This window comes from Nannospalax galili, unplaced genomic scaffold (assembly GCF_000622305.1).
Source record: "Nannospalax galili isolate Female #2095 unplaced genomic scaffold, S.galili_v1.0 scaffold713, whole genome shotgun sequence".
NCBI classification, from domain to species: domain Eukaryota; kingdom Metazoa; phylum Chordata; class Mammalia; order Rodentia; family Spalacidae; genus Nannospalax; species Nannospalax galili.
Window position 1 is genome coordinate 1,770,531 of NW_008333780.1, and position 16,667 is coordinate 1,787,197.

The 16,667-nt window shown below is 41.0% G+C and overlaps 1 protein-coding gene and 1 pseudogene across 6 annotated transcripts in view; one reads left to right on the forward strand and one right to left on the reverse strand.

Annotated features, from left to right (window-relative positions):
* Osbpl9 (oxysterol binding protein like 9) overlaps positions 1-16,667 on the reverse strand; it is a 176,597-nt gene that overhangs the window by 150,251 nt on the left and 9,679 nt on the right. The gene's annotated exons all lie outside the window — the stretch shown is intronic.
* LOC103730270 lies at positions 4,736-5,317 on the forward strand (annotated as a pseudogene).

Consider the following 16,667-nt stretch of genomic DNA (forward strand, 5'->3'; position numbering starts at 1 on the left):
TAACACACTCCAGAGCAAGAGTACATCTCTTTCACAAGTGGGTGCAAGTTTCTAGGTTCACAGTTGAATTAATACAGTTATATATTATTGAACTCAGTATAAGCCCTGTACGACATAAAGTTGGATGAGTTTTTAACCTTTAAAAAAGATCTCCATTTCATTTTAGAACATATTGTTCCTTGCAGAAAGACTCATTGTTTTTGCTACTAACACTGAGATGTTGGAGCTTGCATCTCTAATCTGTATGTATCGGATTATTACTAGTCGTAATCGGTTGCACTTGGATCCTTGGCGCATGTACCTTCAGAGGATAATTTCTCATAGTGAATTCTCTTCTTCCGCCATGTGGGTTCCAGGGATCAAACTCAGGTAGTCAGGCTTCATGGTAAGTGCCTTTACTCTCTGAGAATTACTGCTGCCCCTTACTTTTATGTTTTTGTTTTGGTTTTTGTGTTTTGTTTTGGTTTTGGTTTTTCTGAGACAGGATCTCCCTGTAGCCCCATCTGGCCTATAACTCACTATGTAGACCAGGCTGGCCTATCTCACAGAGATTTGCTGGCCTCTGCCTCACAAGTGCTGGCATTAAAGGCATGTGCCACTACGCCTAGCTACTTTCATGTTTTTTGACCAAAAATTTTCAATTGCATTTTGAAATATTACCATAAAACAATTACAGATTAATAATCTCTAAAAATGTCATATAAACACTAAATCAAAACAGTACCAAAGTAACTACTTATTTGTCTGTTAATTATAACAGCCCATCTCTCCAACAGTTCTGTAAGCTTTAAGAAACTTTGTGCCGGGTATGGTAGCGCACACCTTTGATCCCAGCACTCAGGAGGCAGAGGCAGGTGGATCTCTGTGAGTTCGAGGTCAACCTGGTCTCCTTAGCGAATCCAGGCCATCTATAGCTACAGGGAGACCCTGTCTCAAAAAGACAAAAAAAAATTATTTGTATATTTTAGCATATTATTAGATATTCAAAAATATAATGAGGGGCTGGGTAGATACAGCTTAGTGACAGATGGCTTGACTAGTATGCATGAGGCCCTGGGTCCTAGGTTTGATCCCTAGCACTACAAAGAAAAAAAACTTAACTGATTCACAGAATCTAGTCTTTAACTCTAGTTCCAGGGGATCCAATGCCCTATTCTGGCTTCCACAGGCATTGCACAACACAGGTGTACTTACATATATGCATACAAAACACTCAAACATAAAATAAAAATAAAAATAATTTTAAAAGCTCATTTTCTAGAAGCTGGGTGTGGTGGTACACGCCTTTAGTTCCAGCACTCGGGAGGCAGAGGCAGGCGGATCTCTGTGAGTTCAAGGCCAGCCTGGTCTACATAGTAAGTTCCAGGACAGCTGGGGCTACAGGGAGACCCTGCCTAAAAAATACCAAAAAAAAATTAACATTCAGATAAAAGTTTAAGTGTCTTCATACAACAGGTTGGGGAGATGGCCTTTGCTTCATAAAAGGATAGCAGAAGTAGTTTAAATGGCAAGCTAATCTTTTCTAATGAGTTTTTTTTTTTTTTTTTTTTTTTGTCTTTTTTAGACAGGGCTTCCCTGTAGCCCCAGCTGTCCTGGAACTCACTACGTAGACCAGGCTGGCCTTGAACTCACAGCTGTCCGCTTGCCTCTGCCTCCCAAGTGCTGGGATTAAAGGCATGCGCCACCATGCCCGGCCCCCTGAATGTTAATTTTTTAAAATTTTTATTTATTATTATTTTCTGTGTATGAGTGTATTGCCTACATGTATTCCTTTGGAACTGGAGTTATGGATAGTTGTTAGCCACCATGTGGCTAGACAGCCACTGCTGAACATCTCTCCAGCCCTGAATGTTCATTTTTACTTTGCTTAAAATAAACTTGTTCTAGGATCACCTGACTTGCTGCAAATCTCAGAACCAGGATGTCTCCTCTGTCAATGCACAGCTCTCCCACTATCTTGCATAATAACGTATGTGCATGCCTCACCACTTTTCTAAAAGGCATGGTATCTGATTCATTTATAACTCCCCTCCCCCAATGTGGTACCCTGCTATCTTTTTGCAAAGAATAAAGACATTTAATAAATGATAATAGGTGCACTATTATCATGTGGACACTGAATGTGGACAAAAATCAAAATGGTCCCTCTGCTTTTCATAAAATCTAAACATTGCTTCAGGATTGAGATGCTTGTTAGTTCATTCCCATAGGCTGCACCTCTACCCAGTGTTGCAACTTGGTACACAGGACAGCAATGTATCCAGAAAACTAACCTAAAAAGATAGAAATCATGAGTCTTCCTCTAGGATATGGAATAGACAAGAAAGGGACAGGGAGGAACTTTGCAGACTGACAGATATTCCCTATATTTTGATTAGGATATTATAATGAGACCATAAACAGATGTGAAACTCATTTAACTGCACTTAAAATCTATGTTGTTGTTTACTGGATGTAATTATTCATTTATGAAAAGTAAATCAATCAATCGATCATAGTTACCAAAATTCTACAAACATACATTGCTTACAACTACGAAATAGGAAATGACAGCAATGTTGGCCACCTCTGTAGTTTCTTCTACTTGGTAGGCACAGACTCTTAGGTCATCCTGACAGCATTTCCTGTCCTACAGACTATTCACTAGTTATTGTAGTTTAGCTGGAAAGTTACACTAATCAAAACTTTTGAGGAGCTTTGATGTCCGACAATAGAGGGCTTTTTCCTATTATAGCCCTCAAGTTATCGTAGATACTTTACTTAAGGTCTCGGGAATGGATATTAAGAAAGGTGATGGTGATGCTGGGAGTCTCTCCAAGGTCCCTGGGGTAAGGTCACCAGTCCTTCCAGAAAACAAGCATATCAGAATAGAGCTATTTATCTTAAAGATTGTCTTTAAATGTTGGAACAGCCCAGAGGTCATTATACTAAGTAGCACAAACTATTAATAGCACTATAGAGCGCTGGTCAGAACTAGACCAAAAGGCAAAGATAGAAGTTTTTGTTGATCCAAAGATTAGACTGGTTTATTTATGGTAATGGGTTATGTCTCTAACACTGAGATACTGCATCTCTGTGGTGGTATGAATGAGAATGTTCCCCATAGGCTCCAAGCATTTGAGCATTTTGTCCCCAGTTGGTGCTGCTGTTTTCGGAGGTCTTAGAAAGTGTGGCCCATGCTGGAGGAAGCATGTCACTGGGGACACGCTTACAGAGTTCTTAAGCCTTGCCAGATCTCCACTTGTGCTCTGCTTTCTGTGCCTGCTTGAAGATATGAGAGCTTAGCTTCCGTTCCTCCTCCAGCCACCTCTGACACCATGCCTCCCCACCATGATGGACTCCTGCCCTTTGGAACTATAAGCTAAATAAATTCTTCTTTTTATAAGTTCCCTTGGTCATGATGTTTCTATCACAGCAACAGAAAAGTAATTAATACGATCTCCTTATTAATAATACTGATGCCAGTAAACATCTGTAACATACAATTCCCTTTGGCCTGTGGCTGCTTTTAAGTTTGGCATCCCATTTCACCCATTTTTCAGAAACTAAATGCGCTAATGCAGTACTCAGATGGCCTAAATGTACTGCTTACTTCTTTCTATGAATTAATAAATTGGAATAGCAGCTTATATAATGGTGACCACAAAGTACATTAATGACTATTACTATGTCAAACACATTCATAAATTTTAATTATTATCATTAAGCATTTATATTTTTGCCAGACACTGTACTAGTACTTTAAATACTGTTGTATTTAGTTGTCACGATGAGCTTATGATATTGGTTCTTTTTCTACTTATTTATTTTTAGTTTTTTGAAACAGAATCTCAGTCTGTAACCTATAACCCAAGTTGGTCTGGAATTCACAGCAATCCTCTTGCTTCACCCTCCTGAGTGCTGGGATTACAGGCAAGAGCAACCAAAGTAACCACACCCACCTTCACACAGGTTCTTTATTACAGCTGTTTTATTTTTCATTTTATTTATTATTAGTTCATGTGTGAGTATAAGCGGGGAGGGAGGATGCATGCTCACATGTGGAAGTCAAAGGACAATTTAAGAGTCAGTTCTCTCCTTCCATTGTGAGTTTCAGGAATCAAACTCAGGTCAACAGACTTGCATACCTGCTGAGTCATTTCGCAGTCCCTCATTACAGCAATTTTGTAACTGAGAAATCAAAGGTTCAGAAGGTTTAAGTAACTTGCCCATGGACATTCACAGATAGCAAGTTAGAGAAACAGGATTCGAACCCCAAGTACATCTGTTATACAGGCATGATAAGCCCAGTTACAAGAAGTCTTCCTTAATGTTTCTGTGTCACAGAGACTGAAGGTAAAAAAGTGGCCTTCCTGTATTTAGTGAAGTAAGTCTCCCTGGGGGGCCTAGGCAGTGCTCAGAGGATAGCACCCCTGCCTTCTGCACACAAACTCCTAAATTACTAGATCACAAATACAGGCCTGCATCCCTTTATGCCAAGGCCTTTGGATCTAGTGTGTTTTTTAATTTCTCATTACAAAAATGTTTTATATACATATATACTACTTATGAAAATCACAAGCATAATAACACTTCTGTAGTACAGTATATAAATATTTATAAATGTAATAAAGATTTTAAAATAGCTACACATTAAGGCTTTGCTTTCAAATGAACATGTCATAAACTTAGAAAAAAGCTTTTAGAAATCAAAGCTTGGAGACAAGAACAGGAACCAAGCTCGGGATCTGACAAGATGGCCAGGCTGCCCCACGGGATCAACAAGGAAGCCCAGTGTTTGCTGGCAGAACCAGTTCCTGGCATTAAAGCAGAACCGGATGAGAGCAATGCCCATTATTTTCATGTGGTCATTGCTGGCCCAGGACTCCCCCTTTGAACCATTCCTTCCAGAAAAATACCCAATGGCAGCACCTAAAGTTTCATAAAAACCAATATTTATCACCCTGATGTAGACAAGCTGGGAAGAATATGCTTACGTATTTTGAAAAATAAGTGGTCCCCAACACTGCAGATATGCACAGTTCTGCTATCAATCCAGGCTTTGTTAAGTGCTCCTAATCCAGATGATCCATTAGCAAATGATGTAGCTGAGCAGTGGAAGACCAATGAAGCCCAAGCCATAGACACAGCGAGAGCATGGACTAGGCTATACGCCATGAATAATATTGAAGCTGAGCTGACCACCAGGTGTGCAGCACTTCTCCTGTTCTGCCAAGGTGTCTTCCTTTTTGTTTGCATTAATGGATACAGTCTTAGAAACATTACAGGATAAAAACCCAGGCATCTTCATCTTTGGTGATTAAATGCACATTAGCAAAACTTGAAAATAAAAAAAAAAAGAAATTAGAGCTTTAGGGATTTCAAAAGGACAGCAATCTTATATTTTGATCTAGTAACCTATTAGGTTGTAAAGTAGCGGGCTTTCACTATTTTTGATTTAGAGTTTTTTATATTGTTTTATTTTTTGTGTTTGCTTCATTGGTTAGTTGGTTGGTTTTAGTGCTAGGAAGCAAAGCCAGGATCACGTGTATGCTAGGCAACATTCCACGGAGCCACATCCCAAACCCTTTCATCGTTTTTTTGTTTTGTTTTGTTCTTTATTGGTTTGGGGTTTTTGAAATGTGGTTGCCCTATATAGCCCAGGCTGGCCTGGAATTCACTGTAGTCTTGAGCTAGCCTTGAACTTGAGACCACCCTTCTGCCTATTCCTCCAGAGTGGTAGGATGATGTGTATAACACCATGCTCTGCTCTTTCATGCTTTTCATAAAAAAGGACAATTTTATCTTTAAGGGAGAATTTCAGGCTAACAGATCAGTGAAGAGAACCACTTTCACAGGTTCAATTAAAGACAGCCATGATGACTTTGGATTTGCATCCTTTATCAAGTTAAGTATTAAATACTGAATAGCAGCACAAGCTTTGCAAATTATATCACATCAGTGATATGCTAGACCTCAATGGGGATTTGTTTTGTTTCTCAAATACTGCCCAAAATACTAAATATTGGTTGATGTTTTTTTAGTAAGAGTTGACTGAGGGAAATAATGGGGAAGTGTTAAACTCGAAGACATTTAGGCTTGAATATTAGTACTTCTCCCACCAAAATGTGAAATTATCATCTATTATTTATCATCCAATTTCATGTCAATATCAAAAATGCCAAAGAACTTTTTCCTTACTTTGAAAAAGATCTGGGCACAAAATAAAATTGGGAAAAAAGCTGGGTGTGGCCACACACGCCTTTAATCCCAGCACTCAAGAAGCAGAGATAGGTGAATCTCTGTAAAGAGAACAAGTAAGGCTAGAAAGATAGGTTAAGGGCATTGACTGCTTTTCCAGGGGACCCTGGTTCAGTATGCAGTACCCACATATCAACTATCTGTAACTCCAGTTCCAGGCCCTCTTCAAATCTCTGCAGACACTGCATGCAAGTAGTACATTTACATACATGCAGGCAAAACACTCATACACATAAAATAAAAATAAGAATTTTTAAAAAGAACAATAGGAACACTACAAATATGTTTAAAGACATGGCTCAGTGGGTAAGTTGCCAACTCTGACAGCCTGAGAGCAATCTCCAGAGCACAAGGTAGGACAGAATTGACTGCTATAAGTTGTCTTCTGATCTCTACATGCATGCAGTAGTATGCACGTACACACACACGCACACACACACGCACGCACACACACGCACGCACACACACACGCACACAGACACACACACGCACGCACACACACGCACACACACACGCACGGGGGTAAAGAAACTGGTTCATTAAGAACAGTTAGAACATGAAATCTGGACGCTGCTCTGATTCTCAGACTCACTTTGTGGATCTACTTTAGAGTGAGGCCTCGTTCTAACATTTCTTGCTCATATTTGGAGTTTAGGATTCAGAAAAAATGTTTGTAAAGAAACTATTAAATGTGATTCCCAAGTTACATAGGGAAAACATTTGAAATACAGTATGTAAATATCAAAAGATAGGATAAATCTTAAAAACTGAAACACTTTCTAAGTACACAGCGAGTTCCAGGAGAGCTGGGGCTACAGGGAGACCCTGTCTCAAAAAGAAGAAAAAAAAAAAAGAATTTGTCTCACAAATGCTGGTGCATAAGGAAAAGTATAATTAAAAGAGGATAAGAAAGAAGACAGAGAACGAAAGAGCCAGGCCAAAGCATTTAAGAAATTTCCAATCATGAAACAAGAAACATATTTTGTTTTTTAAATTAAAGGGAAAGTACTTTTTATAACTTATTTTTACTTTATGTGAATGAGTGCTTCAAACCACAACATGCAATGCCTGTAGAGGCCAGAAGAGGGTATCAGATCCCCTGGACCTGGAGTTACAGATGGTTGTTAGCCACCATGTAGATACTAGGAACTGAACCTGGGTCCTCTGCAAGAACAGTCAGTGTTCTTAACCACTGAGCCATCTCTCCCACCCTAGAAAATGCTTTAGGGCAATTTTCAAATACTCATTCAAAGCAAAACAAAGAAAACAAGCTCTCATTCTTTACCAGTTCTAATTTTACTTCAAATTTCAATGATTTACAAAATGGAAAGCCAGGCATGGTGGTACACTTCTATAATTATTTACTATAATTACATACTCAGGAGGTAAAGGCAGGAGGATTGTAGGCAGGATAGAAACCAGCCCTGATAATAAAATACAAAATAATACAATAAAATGAATGAAGACAGAAATTAGAAGTGAAATGCAAGTACATACAGCAGGAGGGGCTACTTGTACAGGAGGGTTACCTATCAGAAATTTATTCTTACTTCCAGGTGGCTAAAAGTAAAAATTATCCTTGTCATGATTTGGACATTGAATTTTTCCCAGAAGGCTCATGTGTTAAAGTCTTGGTTAATAGCTGATGAATGGACTCTTGGGGGAGTGATCAGATCCTAAAGGGTCTGGCCTAATCTATGAATTAGCACCTTAATGGAGTCTTAATATAATGACATTCCTGGAAGGTGATAGAAAGTGGGCCTAGTTAATGAGGTGGGTCACGAGGGATGTACCTTTGAAGGGTTCATCATGTCCCCTGCCCTTTCCTCTCTCTTCTTCCTGGTTCATGAAGTTAGCAGCTCTGCTTTGTGCTCTGAGCAAAGATGATTCTTGCCTCATCTTGCGCTCAGTAGCAGGGGAGCCAGCTAACCATGGACTGACGTCTCTGAACCATCAGCAAAGTAAGTTGCTGAAGCAGAGACCGTGGAGGAATGTTGCTTACTGGCTTGTTCCTCTGGCCCATGTTCAACCTACTTTCTTTTAAATATTTTTTTACTTATTATTTTTATTTTATGTGTATACGTGTATTGCCTGCATGCATAGGTAAGTGCACCCGTGTCACGCAATGCCCATGGAGGACAGAAGAGGCTGTCGGATGCCCTGGAACTGGAGTTACGACAGTTGTTAGCTGCCATGTGGGTGCTGGGATTCAATCCCCGGTCTTCTGCAAGAATTACTAGAGTTCTTAACTGCTTAGCCTTCTCTCCATCCCTCCAGCCTACTTTCTCATACAAGACTACCTACCCAGGGGTAGCACTGCCCACAGTGGGCTGGGCCCTCCCACGTCACTTAACAAGCAAGAAAACACCCACAGACATGGCCACAGGAAAATCCAATGTGGCAATTCCTCAACTCACATGTGTCAGGTTGAAGCTATCCAGCACACCATCCATCCATAGTCACCTAGTAGTTGTCTGGATTATCCAGTTGTCAGATTGGTTGTATCATAGTGCTTCTGTACAAGCAACCCTTACACAGTAACCTGACACAACACAACCTCATCATTCACCTCAGTTTATCTCATCAAACATTCATGGGTTCATTTCATCTCAACATTGTAACATTGTAGCATTATAGCATCTTGCTCCACTATTAAGAATAATGAATAGTTTAATAAGATATTTTGAGAAAACATACTCATATAACTTTTATTACAATATATTGCTACAATTATTCTAATGTATTATTATTACCTCTGTGTCTAATGTACAAATTAAAGTTGCCATAGGAAAGAAGGAAGAAAGGAAATCTGTTTTCCAAAACATAGACTAGTGGGATTTCAGTTGGGACTCTTTTTGGTCTTTTTGAGACAGGGTCTCCCTATAGCCCCAGCTGGCCTGGAACTCACTATGCAGACCAGGCTGGCCTTGAACTTACAGAGATCTACCTGCCTCTGCCTCCCGAGTGCTGGAATTAAAGGTGTATGCCACCGTACCCAGCGGGACTTTTATTTTCTTACTGCTACTAGATACACCTCTTTTTATTGAGGGTTGGCCAGAGAACGCTCTCTATGCCTGATCTTGTCTGATCTCAGAAGCTAAGCAAGGTCAGGCCTGGTTAATCCTTGGACAGGAGACACATCTTTCATTATTGCATGAATCTTTTAAAATTAATAATAGGTTATCTCTTCAAGAACAGTAAAACTATTGTTAAGACTTAAAGAAAGGGCAGCCAGTCAACAAAGGCTAGAGAGGGAGATCTAAGATTAAGAACCCACTAGTGTTAGCAACAGAATTATCACTGGAGACCTTGGCAAGATTTTCAGGACAATACAGGTAAACAAGACCTTTGTAGAGTAAATGAAGATGGATTAATAGTCAGAGTAGAAAACTCAGTAGATTATCTATTTTGCCAGGTATGGTGGCACAAGCATTTAATCCTGGCACTTGGGAGGCAGAGGCAGGGAGATCTCTGTGAGTTCAAGGCCAACCTGGTCTACATAGTAAATTCCAGGCCAGCTGGGCCTACAGGGAGACCTTATCTCAAAAAGATAATAAATAAATAAATAATAAATAAATAATTTGGAGAAGCTACAGTAGTATTTCCAGGGAGACACTGCATTAAGAGAGACAAGTACATCAACATCAACTAATAAGTTTCATTAATAAATGAAAGTCAATAGTCCCTGGGCTAGAGAGATGGTTCAGCGGTTAAGAACACTTGCGCAAGCGGCAGGGGGACGCGGAGACTTGAGGAACATGGAAGGCACCATGTTCCGCACTGCGCTCCTCGGCTCCTCCGGCACAGTCGCATTCCGGACGGCAATGGATGGAAGCACCGGTGTCCTCGAAGAACATGATCCGTCGCCTGGAGGTGAAGGCCGAGAACCGCTTCTGCCTTTTTTGTAGTTGTTGTTGTTCTTTTGGTCTTTTTGAGACAGGGTCTCCCTGTAGCCCGCGCTGGCCTGGATTCGCTATGGAGACCAGGCTGGCCTTGAACTCACAGAGATCCACCCGCCTCTGCCTCCCGAGTGCTGGGATTAAAGGTATGTGCCACCACGCCGGACCCAGACAAATCACACACACAAAATAAAAAGAATTTTTTTTTTTTTGGTCTTTTTGAGACACAGTCTTCCTGTAGCCCCAGCTGGCCTGGAACTCATAGAGATCCGCTTGTCTCTGCCTCCCAAGTACTGGGATCAAAGGCGTGTGCCAACACACCTGGCAGAAAATTTTTTTTAAAGGAACCTGAAATCCAAATAATTCGAAATATTTTTTTTAAATCATCTTCTAGACATTGTTATCATTTGCCAACTAACACCAAACTATTTTGACTAGCAGTTTTTAAATTTTTTATTTATTTATTTATTTTTTTGTCTTTTTGAGACAGGGTCTCCCTGTAGCCCCAGCTGTCCTGGAACTCACTATGTAGACCAGGCTGGCCTCAAACTCACAGAGATCCTCCGGCCTCTGCCTCTCAAGTGCTGGAATTAAAGAAGTATATGAATGTCTTGCCTGCATGTATGTACGTGTACCTATGTATACAATGCCTATGGAGATTAGAAGAGGGGTTTGAATCCCCTGGAACTGGAGCCACAGATGGTTACAGCTGCTGGCTACCATGTGCATGGTGGGAACTGAACCCAGGTCCTCTCCAAGAGCAGCCAGTACTCTTTACTGCTGAGCCATCTCTCCCACCCAGCAGAGTTTTTAAATGCAAACTCATCAGGAATCTTTTCTAGTCAGTGTGTAGCAGCATTATTTCCCTAATGACCCCCACAAAGAATACTCTGAGTGGCACGGGTAACCTACTAATTATCTGATTCTAATGTTCTCTGCAAAGTATTACAAAACTAGACATACCACATTTTGTAATCTCAGCTAGTTTCTTAGCACAAACTATTTTCTACTTCTCCTACTTCCCAAGGCCATCATTCTAAGTCTTTCCTCCTGAAGTCCTGGCTGTTCTCATTTCTAATTTGGACCGTGCTACCTTACAACACTGAAACACACTACTGCCTTAGGAGCTCATCCCCTCAATTCCATATTCATCTTTCACAATGAAACATCTTGACTAATCTACATTCTTACTTCTTATTTGAGAGCTTGTTTGGAGGTTCTAGCAGGGGAGTGCAGCTACTCGTATACCCTTGACCCGTCCTCCCCTTTCAAGGAAGGTCGTCCTCTTCGATGGAGCGTGCAGCTTTGGGAAGGACATACACATGGAGTGTTGAGGAAGGAAGGGGACACCCGCCTAGCCAGCCAGATCAGCTGAATCCACCCTGGTGATCAATGGGGTGACAAATGTCAAAGCCAGATCACCCTCACTTCCCTTACTTTTTACTTGAATAATTTACTTCTTAATTCCTATTTACTTTGCAAGTCACTCCAACCCACCTTCTACATCCACCATTCCAGAAACTGCCCTCACTAAAGACATCAATGATGTTCAAGTCAATCAACCAGTGGGATATGTATTGGATCTCATCTATTCAAACCTCTCAGCAGTATTCAAACGGCTTTATTCTTTCCACTTTGACTTCCAAGGTTTCCACATTCTCATTTTCTCTTACACCTCTGACTATTGCTTTTCACTCTGCTGTGTGGGTTTCTCTCATCTATCACTCCCTTAAATATGGTTCTGGCAGATCACAATCTCAGCACAAGTTCTTCTTTCAAAAGACGGAGCCTAATTCTCCTCCCCATCTGTAAAATTTCCATGTATAAGATCGTGAGTTGAGCTTAATGTCTAGCTCATCATGAACAGAAGAGGGTAGATGTGATAAACTAAGAGCAGACACAAAAGGCAGAGACATGGCTTCCCACCTGATTTCACTTAGATCATTTTTCTCTGGGTGAAACCAGCTTCCCTGTCAGGTTAGCACTCAAGTGACCCAATGGAGAGGCTACCTGATGAGGAACCAGGGCCACCTTCCAACAGCCAGCAAGGAACTAAGGCTTTCTGATAACTGTGGGAGGGAATTGAGAAGCAGCTAGGCCAAAAATTTCAGATGTCTGCAACTCTTGACTACAATTTCATGAGACCTGAGTCTGAACCACCCACAGTCCTGACCCACAGGAGCTATGAGATGACAGTGTCTGCAGTTTAAATTGCTATGTTTTAGAATTCATTACAGGCGATAAATAACTCAATGGTGTTTTCCTGCATTGTCTCCAAAGATTTTGGTTCTTTTCAGTCACTCAGCTCTTCAGAATTGAAAAATGAATGTATCTGCAGCCCAGATTTTTGTACTAAATACCGGACACTAACACTTTATTCAACCTCAGCAGCCTCAAGGCAGCCACCCTTCTCTGTCCTCTCTGTTATTCAGCTCAGTCTAAAAACCTTGATGCCATCAGTTTTCTTCCCCAAATGTTTCACTTCAACCAATCAGACACTAAGTTTTGTCAAAACCAATCTGATTTGGGGAGGAGGTCTAAATTTGATTAAGAACTGTTATATGAAATTACAAAAGCTCAAAAAAAAAACCAATCTGAATATTTCTCTGTAATCACAGTATGCCTACCACTGAGCTACAACCTAAGTGCATAGTGCACTTTTAAAAATACACATCACCTAAACCTATTAATCAGTCTTAACATCACGGAAAGACAACCAGACATCATGCAACTCTTGACGCATTCCTACAAAGTATTCTTCCTTACCCAAAAGAATCTTAATTGGATTAAATTCCTATCTCAAACTATTGGTTTATAGTTTATAGGAAATACAAAGGACAAAGGAATGTATTTAAACTTACCAAAATGATTCTTTCAACAAAATCTGAAATGTAGAAAATTCACCAGAGCAAATGACTTTATTTTTTTATGTGTATGAGTGTATTGCCTGCATGTAGGTACACGCACCCATGTCGTGCAATGCCCTCGGAGGACAGAAGAGGCTACTGGATCCCCTGGAACTGGAGTTACGGACAGTTGTTAGCTGCTATGTGGGTGCTGGGATTTGACGGGTCTTCTACAAGAACCACCAGTGTTCTTAACTGCTGAGCCATCTCTGCAGCCCCATCTTCTTAAAAAAAAAAAAAAAAAACAGAGCATAGGGGTTTATTTACAGAAGAGTGGACACCCCATATTTATGGCTGTGCCGTAAAGTCCACAGTCAAATACAGATCCTATGATCTGCCAACAGTAGCAAAAATGGTGAGAGAGGTGCCGCTTGGTGTTCTCAGCTTATACATCCTTTGCCTCTCCCCCCACATGCAGCTAAGGTCAACAGATTAGGTAGGAGGGGACTCCTTGGAGTGTGGGAAGGAGGTGTGACTATAGCTTGCTGCATAGTAGTCAGAGAACACTTCCAGTGAACACTCCACCCCTTCCTCTGACTCTTACATTCTTTCTGCCAACCTCTTCCGCAAAAGTCCCTGAGCCTTGGAGGGGGTGGTAGATGTGGGATGATCATCCTCCCACAGTGGCAAGGCGCTGAACTTTCAGGTCTCTGCATCGTCTGTTTTCCATGGGTTGCTGGCCAGTTTGAGTGGGACTCCATCTACTATAAAAACACACACAGCAAGAAGCAAGAGCATCTCAACAGTGACTGCTGTAACAACTTAACCTATGGTGTAAACACAAACGCTTGGTCGGTACTTTAGCTGGTGCACCATTGAGTTCATCCATCCAGCTAGGCTGGCTGGCCAAGAGCTCCAGAGATCTCCCTATCTCTACCTCCCTAGCTCTGGGGTCATAGCACACTGTTGACCAGCTTTCAACATGTGTGCTTTGGATCTGAACTCAAGTCCTCCTGCTTGCAGGTACTTTACTTACTAAGCCAACTCCTCAGCCCCTGGTACTCAAAAGATTTTATGCGCAGCTCTCATTTGGAAGCCTTACTCAAAGCAACTGATGGGGAAGAGTTGGTTGAGACATCCAACTACATTAAAAAAGTGCATATTTGGTATTAACAAATTGTTACTATTCAACTACAACAAAGGTATTTTGTTAACTTTTTTTTAAAAGAGAAATTTTTGGGAGCTGGAAAGACAGCTCAGTGAGATGGCTCAGCAGATAGAGGCACTTGCTATCAATCCTGACAACCTGAGTTCGAATTCCAGGACTCACAAAGTGAAAGGAGAGAACCAACTCCTACAAATTCTTCTCTGACCACCAACACATATGCCAATGCATGGGCATGCGCGCACACACACATACACGCACGCACACACACGCACACACAAACACAATAAAAGTGTGATTCAGGGGCTGGAGAGATGGCTCAGTGGTTAAGAGCACTGATTGCTCTTGCAGAGGACCCGGGTTCAATTCCCAGCACCCACATAGCTAACAGCCGTTTGTAACTCAGTTCCAGGGAAATTCAATGCTCTCCTCTGACCTCCATGGGCATTGCATGACACAGGTGTACTTACACACATGCAGGCAATACACTCATACACAAATAAATAAAAATAATATTTTTTAAATGTGATTTAAATTTTTTTAAAAAGATAACATTTAGTGCTATACTGAAATATTCACAAATGAAACATTAATATAATATCTGAATCTACTTTAAAATAATCCAGTGGAGTTGGACATGGCAACCCATCTGTAGTCCTGAGTTGAAGGTCAGTCCTGCTATATAATGAGACCCTGTCTTTAAGAAAAAAATCAACTCTGTGGGTGTGGTGGTACAACATCTGTGATCTCCCAACTTTGGAGATGGAAGCAGAAGGTTCAGAAGCTCAAGGTCATCCTTGGCTGCACAGTGAGCTTGAGGACAGCCTGGGCTACACAAGATCCTGTCTCAAAAAAAAAAAACCAAAAACCAAAAAAAAACCATACATAGTTCCAGGCCAGCTGGGGCTATAGGGAGATCCTGTCTCAAAAAATAAACAAATAAATAAATAAACCCCAATATGGCTCTCCAATGCCCTGGGATAAAGTTCGAATTCCTTGGCAGGACTTGCCAAGTGCCAAGAAGGCCTTTCATGATCACCCCCTGCTTAACACCTGAAATCATCTTGCTGCAGCCTACTTCCAACCCAAGCTGCACACCGATAGCTCCCCCACTTCCTCCAAAGCATTAGTCCACTTTGTCTCAAGCACTTCCTCTCTATTCAGTCACAAGAAGCCTGTTTCCTCTAGAAAACCTTTCTAATCTTTAGACTGTCAGGCATGTCTTCCATGCCTACCTTCATGGATAGTCCATTCCCCAAACAGCAAGTGCTGCCTCCTCATCACACAACAAAGCTTTTACCTGCTACAGGTTAGTTTATAACAATACAATGATTTCCAGGTGATCTGCCAACTCAGTGAAATGTCTGCACACATAAACAATGTCTGTTACTCAATAAACATTTGATAAATCAGCAAAATATATAAGCACCAGCATCCTCCTTTTCCAACCCTTACACACTTACGTACCTTTCCTTCCTTTCTCATCTCTTTTTTGTAAACATGATTCACATTAATAGTTGATAGCTCAGTGTTCCCAAATTTATATCTTTAGTGCGCTCTCCACCCCCCCGCCAGTTCATCTTATCTAATAATAAAAATACAACTCACTTGGCAGGTGGAGGCAGGAGGATCAGGAGTTCAAGGCCAGTTTCAGTTACATATCAAGTTTGACACCAGACTTTGTTCTCAAAAAAAAAAAAAAAAAATAGGGAGGCGGGGATCCTGAAGATATGAGCAGGTCAGTAAAGTGCCTGCTGCACAAGCATGAGGACTTGAGTTTGAGTCCCCAGCACCCACACAAAAGCTGACCATGGCAACATGTATCAGTAACCTCAGTGCTTGGGGGGGGGCAGGGGTAGGTGAATCCCTGGAGCTCATTGGTCAGCCAGCCTAACCAAATGGATAAGCTCCAGGTTCAGTGAAAAACTTTGTCTTGAAAAACAAGGTGAAGGGGGCTAGAGAGATGGTTTAGTCGTTAAGAGTATTGGGTGCTCTTGCAGAGGACCTGGGTTTAATTCATAGCACCCACATGGCCACTAACAACCATCCTGAATTCCAGTTCCAGGGAATCCAACCCCCTCTTCTGGTCTCTGTGGGCACTGTACATACATGCTGCACTTAAATAACACATGTAGGCAAAACACTCATACATATAAAATTAAAATAAATCGATCTTTAAAAATAAGGTGAAGCTAAGTGAGTTCCAGCCCATCTGGGGCTACAGGAAACCCTGTCTCCAAAAAACAAAATAATAATAATAATAATGTAGAAACTGAACAAGGAAGACATCCAATGTCAACTTCTAGCCTCCACATACACATGCATACATGCACAGGCATGCATACACACCTGTAAATAACCCACATGAACACATTCATATATCATCCACACACAATTATTATTATTATTAATAATAATAATAATAATAATACAGTTAAACAATTTTGGGCTGTGATCCAATAGATTCTTATCTATGTCCAGGCCTGACCTATGACTCCAAATACCTTCTGATTCAAT